Source organism: Sarcophilus harrisii, chromosome 5 (assembly GCF_902635505.1).
Source record: "Sarcophilus harrisii chromosome 5, mSarHar1.11, whole genome shotgun sequence".
In the NCBI taxonomy this organism is placed as follows: Eukaryota; Metazoa; Chordata; class Mammalia; order Dasyuromorphia; family Dasyuridae; genus Sarcophilus; species Sarcophilus harrisii.
Window position 1 is genome coordinate 124,078,020 of NC_045430.1, and position 17,723 is coordinate 124,095,742.

At 38.9% G+C, this 17,723-nt stretch overlaps 1 long non-coding RNA gene across 1 annotated transcript; it reads right to left on the reverse strand.

The window, feature by feature from the left end:
• Positions 1 to 2,920: 2,920 nt before the first annotated feature.
• On the reverse strand, positions 2,921 to 10,818 carry LOC116419298. Its single transcript, XR_004229566.1, has 2 exons — positions 6,143 to 10,818; positions 2,921 to 4,158 (listed from the first exon to the last, which is right to left on the reverse strand). It is a non-coding gene; the product is annotated as an uncharacterized LOC116419298 (long non-coding RNA).
• Between the last annotated feature and the right edge of the window lie 6,905 nt (positions 10,819 to 17,723).

Here is a 17,723-nt window from a genome sequence, read left to right on the forward strand (position 1 = left end):
TGTTCATTGTAGAATTGATATTTGGTGAGAAATCAAGTCTTGATTATGTACCTTGGGATTCTCATTTTTCCATTAAGGAATAATAATTAGGAATTTAACATGAACCTAAAAATTACTTCCCCTAACAAGATTTAATTCTAGTCTAGTACCCATCTCTTTTGAGGAAAATAAAGTGACTGGCTTCTAGCCCCAGCCTCCTCTCCTCCCTTGGAGAAAGGTAAGTGGAGGTGCCTATCTTGCCAGAGATGTCTGTCTTGCCTCTTTGTGAACCATATTTAGACATAACACACACACACACACACACACACACTCAACATATATAGTTATCCCTTCCATATAACTGGGGTTAGGGTCATGGCACCTCCTCCCTATCCCAGAATCTGGAAAACCCACATAAAATTTTTTTTGTATCAGAAAAGAAATCTAAATTTTTTCTTTTTTTTTTTTTAATTATTTATAGTACCTTATTGTAAAATTTGGGTTGATATAATATTACACATATATTCTATGCATTTCTGAGTTTCCATACTTTTTCTATGTGGTCTGCTCACCTTTATGTATCATCTGCAGTTTTCACAAAACTCCCCCAAAATTCTCATTTAATTTCTTATGTGAACCTAAGACATATCAAAACTGCAATGGAGAAAGAAGTGAAAGGGATAACTGTACAAAATAAGTGTAAAGTAAGAGGGAAAAAATGTGTGTTAGAAAAGGTACTAACCCTCAGGGAACAGGAAATTCTTCATGTATTGCTGTCACTTGAACAGAATTTTTAAGAAAATAAGGAATTCTAGGAAATGGAGACAAGGTGGGAGTGTGCTCTAGGCATAAGACAAAGAGTGAAAAGATGCAGAGATGGTTAAGTATGAGGAACTACAAGGCAATTTGGCCAGGCTACAGAGTGTGGGAAGGGAAAGAATGCATAATAAGTTTGGAAAAGTAGGTTGGGACCAGGTTGTGAAAGACTTCAAAAGATAAAAAGAGGAGCCAATATTTGTCATATCCTCGAGACCATCTTTAGCATAATTCTGCAACAACTATCCATCAAGAGATTGCTAACCAATTTATTAATGTAGTGTATATTGAACATCTATTAAGTGCTAAATCCTATAGTCATTGAATCCTATTGTTGTTGAATCAGAGCGTAAAGGAGCTCTGGCCAACTTTAGCGTCCATGAACATGGGCCTCTTGTTTGCATAATCCCTAAATAAACTTTGGACATGTGTAACTGGTTCTAGTCTATTAGCCAACTGGAGAAGAGATGGAGAAGGATGCATTCAAAATGCCCCAGCCAACCAAGCAAACTCCTTCCCCTTTCTTACTTATAGCTGCATTCAAGTAAGGAGGCAAGGGATGCTGTAAGCCCTCAGTGGGGAAAGAGGCTTCAGGTTATCTCCCCACCTATGGTCACTATCATGTCACCTATGAATACATGTTCCAGCTGTTGCTTCAGTCTCTTGTTATGCTTATTCTACTTTTAGGTGAAATATTAGAGGTGGTTATGGCCTTGGAGCATCAAAAAATTAGAAGTGCCAGAAGTGTGAGAGCTAGAGTCCATGTTCCAATTTTCAGGAGCTAAGCATGGGTCAGCAGACTGACAGTGCCCTTAAGAGTTACCTGCTTGTATTTCTCCTGGGCCTGTATCCCAAAGAGATCATAAAGGAGGAAAAGGAACTCAGATGTGCAAAAAATGGCAGCCCTCTTTGTAGTGGCAGGAAGCTGGAAATTGAATGGATGTCCATCAACAAGATTATACAATGATGAATTCTGATGGACATAATTCTTTTCAACAATGAGATGATTGAAGCCAGTTCCAATAATCTTGTGAAGAGAGGACTGTGGGAACTGAGTGTGGACTGCAACATAGCATTTTCACTTCTTTTGTTTGCTTGAATTTTATTTTTCCTTTTTGATCTGATTCTTCTTATGCAGCAAGATAATTGTATAAATATGCATGCCTATATTGTATTTAACATATATTTTTACCTTAACATATATTGGACCACTTGCCATCTAGGAGAGGGGATGGGGTGAGGAGGAGGAAATTGAAACACAAGGTTTTGCAGGGGTCAATGGTAAAAAAATTATCCTTGCATATATTTTGAAAATTGAGGCTTTTTATTTTCAAAATATATGACCAAGATACTTTAAATTCAATATAAAACAAAATTCATTATTTCCCTCCCTAAACCATCTCTTCTGGTTTTCCCAGTTTTTTATCAAAGACACTATCATCCTTTCATAGTTTCTCATGTTGATAAACATGGTATTATCTTGAATTCTTCTCTACACAGCAAGCATTTATTAGGCACTTGCTATGTTCTAAATACCTTTATGGGGACAGGAGAGATATGAAGTTTAAATTATCCCTGCCCTCTGGAGGGGGGATACATGGATAATGACATCACATAATTCAGTAGAGAATTATTTTTTTCAACGACATGGAAAAGAGAAGACTTCTAAAGGGAAATGGTCACTACTACCCTAAAGGACTGAAGGATGCCATTCATAAAGGATTTTATAGGGTTGATATATGTTGAATTTAGCATTTCAAAAGAAGGATAGAGGTCATTCTAGCTACATGGGGCTGGAGTGGGACAGAGTAATCCAGGCAAGGAATGAACAATGCATTCCTTCTTCCACCTTTTGAGTATTCCTAGTTTCCTGCAGAATTCAGCTTAGTCTATAGCTTAAAATCTTTCTTAAATCTATTTGGTACCTTTCCCCCACAATTGCCCTGTTTATCTTAGGTGTATTCTACATATACTTATTTATGCACACTCAGAGGTACTCAGGTTGTGTTCATTTATAGGAGATAAGTTCCATAGAGCAGGAATTGTTTCCTCATTTTCTCATATTCCTTGCACTTATCCCCATGCCTTGTTTGGAATCTTGGAAATCATAATTTCAGATTAGATCATCTAACAAAACTTTATTTCATAATTGAGGAAACAGTCTCAGAAAGGTAACATGACTTGCTCAGGGTCCTATGGCTAGTGACTGAAATCAGATTGACTTCCAAACCCAGTGCTTTTGTCTCATACTTGCCTCTTCAGGTGGTCCCTGGAGTCAAGAGGGTTTAACTTTATTATTTGGAGTAATAATATTAGAGATATAGTACATTTAAGTCTGTGCTCGCCTCTCAGACATTAGTAACACATTAATGAAGTTAAGTCTTTTTTCTTTTTAAAAATTTTCTAGCATGAATTGTTCCTTTTACCACAAATAGATATAATTATCTCTAAGATTGACCCAAAGCAGATGGAAATTTTCTGGAATCTTGATGCTCCACATAGATGAAAAGCTATTCTAAGAGAAAATCTCAGTGCTAGTTGTAGCATCCCTTAAGGCTACTCTATCTGCCCACCCTTCAGTGGCCGGTGACTAGGCCAGCTTATCAGTCTTCAGGATCCAACCAGGATCACACAGAGACAGACTGACCAGGAGGTGCAACCATTCTGTCTTTATTCAGTCATCCTCTCAGTGAGGGCAGCAGGAAGAGGGAGAGCAGGAGCAGGAGAGCAAGGAAGCTCTGCTCAGGGCTATTTATGCTGCTTCTCCCCGGGATTGCCCATGCCCAACCCACTCAGAACTGCACAGGCAGAGCCCCAGACTGGAGGCTTCTGGAGTTAGCTGGGTCTGAGGAGGAGATCTACCAAAAGGACCCCCCCCCCCATCTCAAGAACCCTATGGTAGTTTCTCCTGCCAGACACAATCTTTACTTGCTGGGTACAGGCCCTGACGTGGGTACAGGCCCTGTGACACATCTTAGAGAGCAGGGTCTCATTGCCCCTTACTCCCTTTTTTATTAATAAGACTGAGTGTTCTCATATTGACGAATGAGAAGCTCTTCCATAAGCACCTCTCCAGAATTTCTAAGAATACATATAAAGCATCCTAGCAAACTAGGCAAAAGCAAAAGAATCAACAATACAAAAATGGCTACATGGAGCCCATGGGATACAATAGAAGGGCATGGGAAAGGAAGTATGTTGGATCCAATCACTAAACTGGTCCAGCAAAGTGGTCATGTCCCTGCTATGGTGCTGTTTCTGGCATTTTCTGGGTTATCTCATTTTCTTCTTCAGCCCCTGTTTTTAATAGGGGAAACTCTCTTTGTCCTTCTTTCTGGAATCCAGTGGCTTTCCCATCAGGACCTGCAAGACATAAATATCCTGGCCCTCTCCAAAGTACTAAGGATGGACCTTGCCAGTGTCCTTCCTTGTCCTTCCAAAGGACCTTTTGAATGTTCTCCAGTGCTTGAAGCACTATTTTCATGGGGGCTACTTTTCTGTCCTGTCTATAAGATTGTGCCAAATATATCATTCCTGGAGAGAGACTGGTATCCCTATCCAGCTACAAAATATTGTAAGTATGTAAGTAAGGCCTTATCCACGTCCCCCTGTGTGGGCTATCAGGGATTCCGTCTACTTCCTCTCCCTTTTTGTTTAATAAGGGTGGTCTCCAGAGTATGATGGGCCCATTTCACTAGGGCCTGACCCTACGGATTGTAGGGAATCCCTATAACATATTTAATGGAGAATGTGGTGAAGAAGGTGGCCATCTGCTTAGAGGTATAAGCTGGACCACTGTCTGTCTTTATGGTATTAGAACTCCGTGAGAGGAGAAGCAACTATATAAATGTTTAATGACCAAAGGAGTGTCACTACAAATGTGGATGGCCACATGGCCTTCATGGGTCACATGCATTTGCCATAAATCATTGAGGAATAAACCCCAGGGATTAACTCCTTTACTAGGTGAAGGAGGGAGAAACTGAACACACTGAACACACTGCTTCACTATCTATCAGGCTTGTTCCCAGGTGAGGCCATAAAAACAACATAGAGAATTACCGGGAAAGTGGAAAAATTCATGGGCACATTCAGGGGGTGTGGCCACTGTGAGAAGGGAGCATAGCAAAGCACGGTCCGCCACCTCATTGCCTGCAAATATGCCTCCTGCACACCATTGGTGAGAGTATCCATGCAGGATGTAAACGGGATGTTCCTAGTCTGTAAAAATCAGCTGCAATTCAGCAAGAAGGTCAGCAATTGAAGAGTTCTGAGGTTATGGGACAGCATCCTCAATGCTTCTGAGCACTCAAAAGCTGTCTGATAGGATTATTAATGGGCTCGGGATATCTCCTACAGGCCTGGAGGACAGCAAAAAGCTCATTTTTTGGGGTGGAATCAGAAGGAGTCTCTAACACCAGAATCTCTTTTTGAGCGCTCATGATAAATTGAGGCCTAGTGGTTCTTAGTGGTGTCAGTAAAGAAGAAAAAGATTATTATCTATAAAAGATATTATTATTCACCTTGTCTAATTGTAAGTTAGGTATCTGATTAGTAACTGCAGAAGTCCCCATGCAGAGCCCCAGGTAAATGAGGGGATAGTTATGTTGGAACTTTTCTGGGACTACCACCAGTCCTTGGTTGAGCGAGAATGCTTATGGTCTCCTTCAGCAGGGCAGAGAGATCTTTCCCACTGCTCATTGATAACAGTATATCATCCATAGAATGCAGTATCATGGTCTGAAGCCAACACCTTCCTAATTGGCTCTAGAATTTGCACTATGTATGCCTGACACAAGGTGGGGCTACAATACATCCCTTGGGGGAGAACTTTCCATTGGTAGTGCAGATCAGGCCCTGCATTGTTTATAGAGGGAATGTTAAAATCTTTTCTTCTCCTCTGGGGCCAGAGGGATGGAGAAGAAACTATCTTGTATCTCTATTACTGTAACTGGCCAGCCGGTGGGTACTAGATTAGGAGATGGCATGCCAGACTGTAGGACTCCCATAGGTTCAATAGTAGCATTAATGGCCCCAAGGTCCACTAGTACTCTGAATTTCCCAGAGTTTTTCTTTATAACAAATACAAGGCTATTCTACGGGCTGTACATTGGTTCTACATGTCCAGCCTTCAACTATTGTTGTATAATTTCACGTAAGGCTTAGTAAGCTGAGAAAAGCCATTGGGTTACCCAAACTGGGGGGTTAGATTTCCATGTTAATGGTGTGGACGTGATATGAAATGTGGTTCCCAAATACTCAATGACCCCAATTAAAAATCCTGTGGAGATGGTATATAAACTGATCCCCCCAAGCCTTCAGTATATCCCTGCCCCATTGATTGTACCTGAGACCTGTGGCCACCAGGGGTCAGAATATCCTCTTGTTAGTCTGCAAACTGCCAGGGCAGGTATTCTGCTGCAAACTCTTTAAATACAGCACTGGAGCCGACATTTTTGCATCTCTTTATCATCTCTTTCAGGCCAGCCTCCCCATCTAAAGTAAGCATGGCCTTTTGGCAGTTAGTATTAGCATTCTCCTGTGCCAATTTCTGTATAAGGAGAGTGGAGGCTTCTCTTTTGCCCAATGACAACAGCCGCCTGTCGGCGCACCACAAAATCAGGAAAAGGTACATTTGGGCCCTGTTTAATCTTTGTCATTGAGGGCCTCTGTTTCCAGAAGTCTGAATTTTGCTAAATGCTCATTGAGCATATTGGGACACAGCTGCTATACTGCTGCATCATATTGCCTTTGATCCTCATTTCTTTTATATCTTCCAGCTTTTTGTATTATTTGTCCTAAATTTGTCTGGGAATCTCCAAAGCCTCCACAAGGAGGCTCAGAGGGAGCAGACAGGAGACATATCTCCCCAGAGAGGGCAGTGGATGAGGGAGAAGACCATGCTTGGAGATGGAGACAACCTTCCCTCTGTTGGCTTTCTTCTCCCTTGTCTTATCACCATCCTTTTCCTCAAGATCACATGTCTCTCTGTTTACTTCCTCATTACTCATCTTATCTCTCTGTCTCCTCCTGTTCCATCATATCCACTTCCTGCTTCTTCCTCACTACCTCTTGTCACATCCATCTCCATCTTCTTGTTTACTTCCTGATTCTTTCCCACAACTAACTTCGACCAGCTCCATGTTATGGGCATGGCTGGTCCTGGTTTATGACCCTCATTTGTTTTATGACTCTCCCTTTGTACTTCATTATCTACTTTTAATGGATTGTGGCTTGCACCTCTTAAAGTGCTCCCAATCACTTGATAAATGAGGTGATGCTGTTCTGGGATGGCTCCCAGTGTTTCCTTATCATAGGAAGCCATCTGACTACCTACTATCTGCCACTTTTAAAATCAATTTCCAGTCCTGCTTGCTTTACTATTCTATAAACTACTTTCCCTGGCACCTCCTGGTATGGGACCCTCACTATAGTTTGTCCCATACCAAACGTTCCACTCACTAGAGCAGAGTTTTGTTTCTCTTCCCACCCTATAGGCCTGCTACACAGTGAGGTCCTAGCCACGTGGTGCCTGTTCAGTCACCACTTGTAGCATCCCTTAAGGCTACTCTATCTGTCTATCGGTCAGTAGCATGGCTAGGCCAATTTACCAGTCTTCAGGCTCCAACCCAGATCACATAGAGACAGGCCCACCAGAAGGTGCAAACATTCTGTCTTTATTCGGTCACCCTCTCAGTGGAGGAAACAGGAAGCTAGAGCGCAGGAGCGCAAGAGCAAGAGCTCAAAAGCAAGAGAGCAAGTTCTGCTCAGGGCTGTCTATTTATGCTGCCTCTCCTCTGGGATTGTCCATGCCCAGCCCACTCAGAACTGCATAGGCGGAGCCCTATACCGGAGACTTCTGGAGTTAGCCCTGCATCCCAGGAGGAGATCTAGCAAGAGGACATGCCCCTCACCATCTTAAGAAACCTATAGCAGTTCCTTAACTCCTGTCAGACACAATTTCCTGCCTCAGAGGCCAAGCCCCTTTTTACCTCCTGGGCCCACCCTACCAGCTGATGTGGTGTATAGGCCCCCAGCACATCTCAAAGACAGAGCAGTGCTTCATTGCCCCTTTTTTCTGCTAAAGCATTAAATACAAAATTACTTAGATATCAAAAACACTTATTACTCATCACATTTTTTTTTGGTTAGGAAAATGATTTACTTTCCTCCATTTTGTACCTAAGTTATCCCCTAGTCATCCTCCTTTATTTTCACAAGTTAATTAAATACCTCAAGCTTTGGATTAACATTTATGAGGACTTTCATATTTTAAGCTCCTAAATGTTTATCTGAAATAGCATTGTTTCCCATTTTGCTCTAGAAAATTAGGTGGTTTTTTTTTTTTTTTTAATACCACAAGGAAACCATAGAGATATCATATACCAGAAAAGCAGTTCTGGAGGAATAATGAAATAATCCTTTTTTTTTTTTTTCAATGTTTAGTAGCTGAAATATATTCTATTAAGTGTTCAGTCAACATGGCTTTTGGTCATGGTTAGGTCACAAGTATAGGAATATGGGAGTTTAGCTCAAAAAGACAACTTTTGTCCTTCTAAATTATCAACCTTGCAATCACTCTTACAGAGTTTGTTACTCCTAATGTCCTCATTAGTCACTTCTTTGATAGAAGTTAAAACTTCCAAAACACAGCGATTGGAAAAAATGACTTGGAAATAGCAATTGAGAAGCTAACAGCTGATCTGGAAGAGATGAGAAAGAGAATGCATCTGATTGAAAGCAGAAATCTACAGCTGAAAGGGGCTGAAAGGCAGAGTTTGAAATTAGTCATTGACACAAGGTAAGAAGTTTCAGAAGACTGGCTTGTCTCCATTATTTTTAAGGATATGAATCTGTACCATCAAGTAGCTACAGTGATGGCATGATTTGGATCCCCTGAACAACAGGGACTCGATATCCCTGTAGACAGTGACTGTTATTTGCTTCCACTGTTGCCAATAGGACTAGTCAGATTTCTTCCAAAAAATTCAACTATGTCATTCACTTAAAATATCAAATGGAAATTGGATTTTATTCATTATCTCATTCTACCACGGTCATTGTCATGAAATTCAAGTTTTCAAAAAAAAAAAAAAAAAAGTCACAAGACCCTCAATGCTGTTTCTATTTGTTTTTCTGATATTTCTTCATTCAACAAATATTTTCAGCTTCTAGGTATGGGGCATTCTACTAGGTCTTGTGGGAGATAGAAAATGACAAATTATAATCTTTTCTGTCAGTGATTTGAGAGTTTCCTACACAGTAGGGTATGATGTGATAAAGGTAAAACCCAATTAAAGGGTTTGAGCAGTTAGTGGAGGAAGAATAAGGGAGTCACAGACAAGGGATATGAAATCCTGAAGTATGAAGTATGAGTGGGATTCCAACAGATTGATATGATAAGAAAAGGATTTCAGAGCTGAGGGAGCATCATGAGAAAAAACTGTTGAGATGGGAATGTGGAACATGTTCAGGGAATAATTAGAACAGCCCTGTAGGGCTGGACCTTGTGACTCACATGCTCAGAAGTCTATCAGCTCAGAATGACATTCACCTACATATGAGCCCCTCCTACATATGAGCCCTCCTCTCTTTTGACTCATTGGGCCTTTTGGGTTTTTTTTAGTCCCTCTCCTCTACACAGGTGCCAGGAGACCTTCCTTGCAGTAAACTTAGAAATATGATCAAGACTTAGAAAATAAGGCAAGGAATTCTCACTATCAGGAAAGGACTTTGCATTACTTTTACAATCTTATCATTTATTTTTTCCTACTCTGCTTATTGAACTGTTCCTTCACTAGAAATCTAGAAATACTAGAAATCTGTAAATACTTTCTTTGGGAAAATCTATACTTTAGTTATGCCTCCTTACAGTTGATACCTTTTAACAGCATAATGCTCTCCATATAGTAAACCTTCTAAATTTTTTTTTATTATAACCTTAAAAACTTCCCTGAAGATATCTACTCAGAGCAGAGCCTTAAGGGAGAACCACAACATATAAGATGAAATTCTGTGCCTTTTAAAAAAAAGGGAAGAAAAAACATTCAACTCTGTTGCTTCAATGTAAAGCCATAGCTATGAATCCTGCAAAAAATCCAGAGGGTCACTGATCTTAAGCAGCTCCTAAGGGAAGCAGCAGAGAGAGAGAGCAGCAAATCAAGAAATATAATCAGGACCTAGAAGATCAAGCAAGAAAGGACTTTATAGAGTTCTATGAATATTCTATGAGGGTTAGTCTGGAATATTGACCCCTGAGGTTGGGATTGCTATCACAGGAGTTTTGGAAGATCAGATGTTTAGATGGCCCTAGAATTTCATGCATACTGTCATACATGTCATGTGGACACTCACCAACTGCCCCAGACCTTTCATTCATTGAATATTTCCCATTGAATTACCAAAGGCTGCCTATCTGTGGCCATCTGTGGTCATTTTAAAAGGCCATTTTCTTCTCCAGTAATGTATTGATACCTTTTATTTCACTTTTCATACATAAATCATGCTTTTATAGCCACTACACATTTCTGTAGTCACTTGCAAATTTGATTCAAATAAGGAAAATGCTTCCATGGGGGTAGCATAGGGAGCCCTTCCAGGTATCTAGATTTCTGTATCCTTTCAGCCAGACTCAGATAGATAACATATGAACATACCACCAGCCCAAAGATCAAAGAAATTACAAGATTGTATGTAAATGTGTGTTTGTGAAAGTTGTAGAGTTAAAACAATGCATGTGCCAGTTGAAGAAGCTTCTGTTGCTTAGGATTGAATATCAAATACCCAGACTAGTTTCTACAAGGCTACTGGCCACAGTTCCTAATCCTGAATTTTCACCCTTGTGTACTGTTCCTATTTTGTCTAGTTGCCAGAAATCTTCTTTTGCTTCCTCTTTGCAACCTACTCTGACTTGCACCAGTTTTGACTCCATGACATACTTCATAGATAATGGATCCAAAGTTCTTTTGCTATATTTGGGCAGCTAGGTGGTGTAGTATATAAAATGCTGAGTTCACATCTGGCCTTGGATACTTATTAGTTTTGTGAGCCTGGAAAAATTTATTTAACCCTCTTTACCTCAGTTTCCTCTTCTGTAAAATGAAATGGAAAACCACTCCAGTATCTTTGCCAAATTCCAAATGGGTTCCCAAGCAGCCAGGATAACTGAAAACAACTGAACAACAACCTTTTGCTATTTAGATTCTATTCATAGTCCTATATACTTTATATTCCTGCTTACAGCTAAAGTTATTTTAAGTGTTAGAATAGTATCCTAAGTATTATAAAAATTCATGTGTATGTTTTTCTATTACTGTTTTTCCTATATTATCCTTCTTGTGTTCCAGATTAACCATTGATATAGATAAGACAAAGACAAAATTAGCTCATCAAGCAGGAACTAGTCAAGGACAAACTAAAGGTGAAAATGAAAATGTTGTTTCTGGTAACGAATGTATGCTAAATATATCATTGCTGAGTAGTAGACTTGTTTTGGTTTGCTTTTACAAAGGTATTCTGGAGTTCTGCTCCATTGGTTTGTCTCTCTAAAGCCATGAGCCAGTCATGGGTCGTCTCTTGTTAATTCTAAGATCAAATTGCCCCACTTGTATTATTAGGCTCTTGACACCATTTTGTGTGTTGTGTGTTTTTCGGTGTGTAGATATGGTGTATGAGGATGTTGTACTGACTCCTTTCTAGGATTGTGGCTCCTGAAAATGTACTTCATTGTAGCTACTCTCTTGCATTTGTAAGTCATTTACTCCCTCCTCCATTCTTTAGTCAGATACGCTTTTCAGCCTTTGCACCTCTCATTGCTCTATTTTAAGACATACGACAAGAATTTTGAAACAAGGCACAATCCATATGTTTCATCTCACCAAGTCTTTGGTCCCTATGAGATTAAATTTACCTTCTTATTTTCTACCTTGTTCTTGTGAATTTTTGAAAAAGTCATGAGTCAGTACTTCTGTGGTTTTAGACATTAGTATTCAAAAGTCAACATTTCATTAAAAATTCATATCAAATTATGATTAAGATCCTTTGACTTGGACAACTTGTCACATGCTGAGGGACATTCCATGGAAATCTGCTTTTGTCTGTTACTAGTTTGTTTTGTTTTTGTTTTTCCCAGTCCCCCCCAAGGGACAAAATACATTTTCTCTTCCATTTTCTGATAAGAATTCTTATCCTGCATTTTCAATAAAGCATGAAACCTATTGACAGATTGAGGTGAGAATTTCATTTATTATTTAGATATCTCTGCTTTTCTCTATCATTTTTCCCATTTTTAAAATTTTTACTCACAATGCCCTTTTTTGTTACATTGATCCTTTCTGATTATGTCCCTCCTGTGTCCAGAAAACCATCTTTCTGATAAATATTTTAAGAAAGAAAAAAGCAGTTCAGCAAGACCATCTTGACCTTGTGTGACAATAGGGGCAATATTCCATATCCAGAGCCCTCAATTCTTCAGTGAAGTCTTCATAAGTAGTCATAGCCATCCTAATAATCAGTCTCCCCAGCCCATACATATTTTGGTTGGTAATCACTGTTACTTCTCTTTTCATCTCCAGAAATGAGGATCAATCTCAAATTTCCCTCTACCCTGTTTGCAATTCTACACATAATATCCCTCTCACAATACTGATTGTTATGGAGTATCCTAAGAGTTATAACCCTAATGTGTTATTCAGTTTTTCCTTTCTCTTTCCTCTTCTCCAAATTTCCCTAAAATATTTTCCCCCAGATCCTTTTCCCTCAATCTATTATTTTACCAATCAAAAATATAAGATGGCTAAACAAAGTTTATAATATAAAATAGCTTTTTAATATATAAAAGAGAGATAATAATCCCTACACCTTTCTAATGGTGGGGTTTTTCTTTGTAAACTGAGGTGCAACATATATACATGTTATAATGATCATTTCATAAACCACAGTGACAACTTAAGGTGAATATGCTGATGTAAAATAAGAAAGTGGAGAATACTGGAAAAATATAGTTTGAGGTTTAGGATCTTCCTATTAGACCTTAAGATTTTTGTAATTATCCAATGCCTATCAAAGTGTTCTGAAGAGAGTAAGCACCTATTAATTTTTTGAATTGTATCAAGAAATAAAAGAGGTTAAGGGTTTGTAGACTACATAGATATCACATGTTTAGTTATCACAAATATTTTCTTTAAGTTAAGTCAGAAGACAATAGATGTGGGGAGCACAGAATGACAAACAGAAACTTGTGCTTTAACAGAGAGTAAACAATTAGACTCATCGTCCTAAATTCAAATTTGGCCTCAAACACTTCCTAGTTGTGTCACCCTGACCAAGTCAGTTAACCCTGTTTGCCTTAGTTTCCTTTATCTTAGAAATGTGCTGGAGAAAGAAGTGTCAGATGACTCCAGTATCTTTCCCCCAAAATCTCCAACTGGGGTCAGAGCTACTCTAGTGACATGACTGACTAACAAACAACACGAGCCAAGCACTAAGGGTGGATGCTTAGGATACAAAAAAAGTTCTTGCACCCTAATGGAGGAAACAACATGCAAACAATTATGATATATAAAGAATAGGAGGAGAAGGGGATTTCTATGAAAATATTGTGACAGCAGAACTGCTCAGGCCTGGCAAAAAGACTGGATATATATAGAGTAACCCTAAGAGAACAATGGAAGATGACAATGAGATTGAGAGCATAGGCAAATAGAATAAGGAAAGGAGTCTCTCCCAAGAGTGTCACTCCCAAGAGTGTAATTCAAGATCATTTCAGAAAGATAAAGATGAGATAACTGGGATTTACAGCACCTCTAACCCAGCATCTTTAAACAAGTTGTTGACATCAATTAAAATGAGAGTGAATAAAGGTAGGAATTTTAACTACTAACATTCCTTAGAGGGGGTTCTTGCTTAATCAAAATACAAAGGAGACTAAAAACTGTCAGACAAGACAGAAATATTTTCTCATTTTCAAACATCACAAATAGGCCAACAGAACACTAAATATTAAAAAAGAGGGGAGGCACATGGTCTGTAATAATGATGCCAAAAGTTCAAGTTAGAATGGCCCAAGGCAGTAATAAAAATTTAATACCAAAAAAGATGTTTGATATTGTATTTTAAAAGATTGTTGTAGAAAAGATCAAAGGCTTAAAGATATTTCTTAGGGTGACTACAATAATATGTGACTACATATTACTAATGTGACATTTCTTAGAATGTAGCTTCACTATGTTATGCCTCAGTTTCCCTGAATTGTTCTGCCTCAGTTTCCCTGGTGGCAATCCCCCTTTCCTGACCATTAGGACTGAGATAATTAGGGCTGCAGAGTTCTGGCCACTCTGGTATTCCAAAAAGCCATAAAACTCCAAATGGTTTTATCTCAAAACACTTAATTATCTTCTGGCTCAAACTTCCTGTCTCCAGCTTTCCACCCCCATCCTGCCAGAATTTTAAAAAGTTTATGGTCCTTCTACCAGTGCTCTACAACCCTTGCCTTTGTTTCCCTGGATCACTGGAGCCTTATAAGAGTCTCTGGAATCCCTTTCTCATGACTGGGTGCTTTGAAATAAGAATCTGATCCAGCTAGCTGGTTAATATGGCTGCCAGTCCAAACTCTCCACTATTAAAATATTAAAAACACTGTTAAAAAAAAAAAAAAAGAGCCATGTTTTGGCTTATTGGCCTATTGAATTTTGGGAACTTAGTTTTTTAAAGTGGTATAGTGATTCTGAAATTGTGGGAGATAATTACTATTGCCTTGTGCATGCTGGATCTGTTTATTCTGGGTATGAGATCTTAGGAATTAGTTTGAATAATGAACCTTTACTACTGAAAGAAAAAAACTTTTTTAAAGCTGCCATTTGATTTGATTCAGTTTAAGAATAGCTTGTTAAAACAAAGTCCTGCTAACTTAACTAAAGAGGTTACATACCCCTAATTAGGTGAAGTATGTTACCTTCTAAAACATATATTTGGTAATTTGTAAATAAATTATGCTTTAAATTTTGTCAGCTCTTTTGAACATGTGTGTGAGCTTTATGGCGTTATTTAGCTATCCACTATATTGTGAATCTTAAAAGTTTTGAAGGAAAAGTTTAATTGATTTTTTAAAACTAAGAAAAGGAGAAAGGTGGTGATTTTACATAAATAGGATAAAGAAAGATTGATTTGCAGAAACAATTGACAGTTTGAATGATTTCAGGAAGGAATCAGTTGGAAAGAGAGAGATGGAATTTGTTGGGAAGGAAGATAAAGCATATTGATAATTGAGAGAAAGAAGGAAAAAGTATGTTGCAGAAAAGGGAAGAGGAAGTTGAAAGAAAGAGGAAAGTCTTTTAATGGAAGGAACTTGCTATTGGAAGAAGAAAACACACTGGGATGGCTAAACCCTGAGATATTTTTTAAGAATGAAGAAATTATTGTTAAATCTGAAAGATTCTTTTACGTGGAATTAGGATAGTCTGTATGAATTCTAATTGATTGAATTTGGTTATCTTGAGGTTGTGGCCATTATTTAAAGGAACACTGAGAATAATAGATTTTGCCTTTGTCCCTTTGAACATGTTTCTATTGTGGACAATAGGTAATTTAGGATTTTTATATGTATTGAGCATTTTAAGAGCAAAATAATTTGTATAATGTTGACCTTACAAAACATCTACTTAGATATGAAAGATAAGCTGTGAACTTTCTGGGACAAATCTCTTTTCAATATAAGATCATGGTAAAATACCTGTTTAGGATTCATCTGAAGTTTTGGTAAATGGGATTTATTATTGGAGGTAACATTTCTTGGGTCTGTAGCTAATATTATTTGGGAGTTTTAAAGCTCCACCTTCTAAAGGTTACTGGGACAATTCCCTGAAGTGAAACAGTTGAAGGCTATTTTATCCTGTGTCATATATGTGCTGAAGAATCAGTTTTAACTGATTATATTATGTTATAGTCATGTCCCTGCTTTTTCCTCCTGTGAATGATTTCTATGATCAGAGCCAATAGTCAATAGAAACAATTAATGCAATTCAATTATGTCATACCTTGCTGTTTCCAATCTGAATATGTAGTCACTATATCCTAAACAACCAGGCAAATGAGTATTTAGCCTGGTCATTTATCAGTTACTGATATTTGTGTCTGCAGGTATTCAGGTTTTTAAAAGTTTCTAAAATAATGAGAGGACAATTGCAATAGTTGTTTTGTCTGTGAGACCTGCTATTTTGTTTATTGTGACAGTAGCTGACACGTTTTTACTATTTGCCTGTCCTGTGAAACAAACATGTGTCCTTACATGGGAAGCTGTTGGCCAGTTTATATAATGGCCTCTCCACATTTTGTAGCAGTCCTTATGGACCAGTCTTTCTACCTCAGACTGTTCTAAGAAACCTTTGTTAGATTTGTTTTCTGTTTTAGATTTTGGTCAAGTTACAGCTGTACTACTGACCTGCTTCTGGGACCTAGATCAGCTCACTGAATGCCTCCAGCACCTCACACCACAACCCCACAACCCCCTCTCTGGAATAGGATTCAGCTCTTTACCCATTCTCAGCAGGAAGAAGTTTCAGAAGATGAGACCATCACCCCTGCCCCTAATGAACTTTGAGCCTCATTGATTTGGGGGAACTGAGAGTAGTTGATGAATGACTGCAAATTTTGACTGGGTCTCCTTTTACATTGTGTTTAGCATTTAAGATGAAAAATGTTGGGTTAAAATTTGGGTAACTGTTGCTATAAAGAATGCTTATAATACGTATCTGCATTATTTAATTGATCACAATGTTCCCTTCAGAACATGTAATTGTTTGAGGGATCTTTAGATAAGTTCCAGAGTGGAAAACCCCACTGTACTAGTCTGTTATGTATAGGAACTTTTATTCACTTTTAGGACTTATAGGTGGGATGGCTACTTGACAACTGGAGCCCTATTTACTCCTCCTTGGATGATTCCTTCAGTAAAACAAAAGGGGAGGATAAGAGATAAGGGACCAGGAAAGCTGGTAGATTTTTCCCAGAAGTACTTGAAAGAATGAAAAAAAATGCTTTCATCAGACAACTCACCTAGGGATTAGACTGAAGGGACAGCACTTGAGGGAGAGACAAGAAATGGGCTTGACAAAAATTAAACTTCAGGATCTCCCTGACCAACATAGTAATTCTTCCCACAACCTCAGTTCCTGCCTAGCCCCATTCAGCCGGTACCCCCTAGTGCCACTAGTTCCTGTTCACTTTGCTGCAGGCACTACTGCCCCTCTCCTAACCCACCTGTTTAAACTGGAAGATCTCCCAGCAGTCCTTTTTTCATCTTTACTCCTTGCTTGGTTTATTATTTAAAACCCAGCCGGACTGTGATTGCTGATTCTGCTTTATTTTGCTGAAATTGCCCTGTCAGACTCAAGTTTCTAGGACCATTTTCTGATTGCCTGTTCTTGGGAACCACCAGAAATCACCTTTGGAAATCTCGGTATAGGCACCTGTCTTGTGACTGACAAGTTTCTCTGATCCACTTCTCTAGTCCTGTAACCCCAGTTCCTTAATTAGTATTTCAGCATCCTCAAACTACGTCATTACAATTTGGTATTAGGCCTCTGAAAGTTCATAGTTTGCCTGCCTGGGCAGTCTAACTAAAATAAGTGTGCATACTCTTGACACTCTGCTCAGAAATCTCTTAGATCCTTTCTGTATCCTAGTAACAGCTCATGTCTGTTCTTCTGGACGGGGACAGATGGAGCAATTTCAGGCCTCACCCTTCCCTGCCTTGGGGGTCTCGGATAGCCATGCAGTTCCCCTCCTAGAAGGGTTGGCACAACAGCCCTTAGCACCGCTGCCCTCCTGATGGGCAGTTCTGGTTATCCTGAGTTAAGTGCACAAATGACTGTAGACCTAACTCACATTGAGTTGTCCATCTCAAACTGGACTTCCTGGCTAAGAACTGCAGA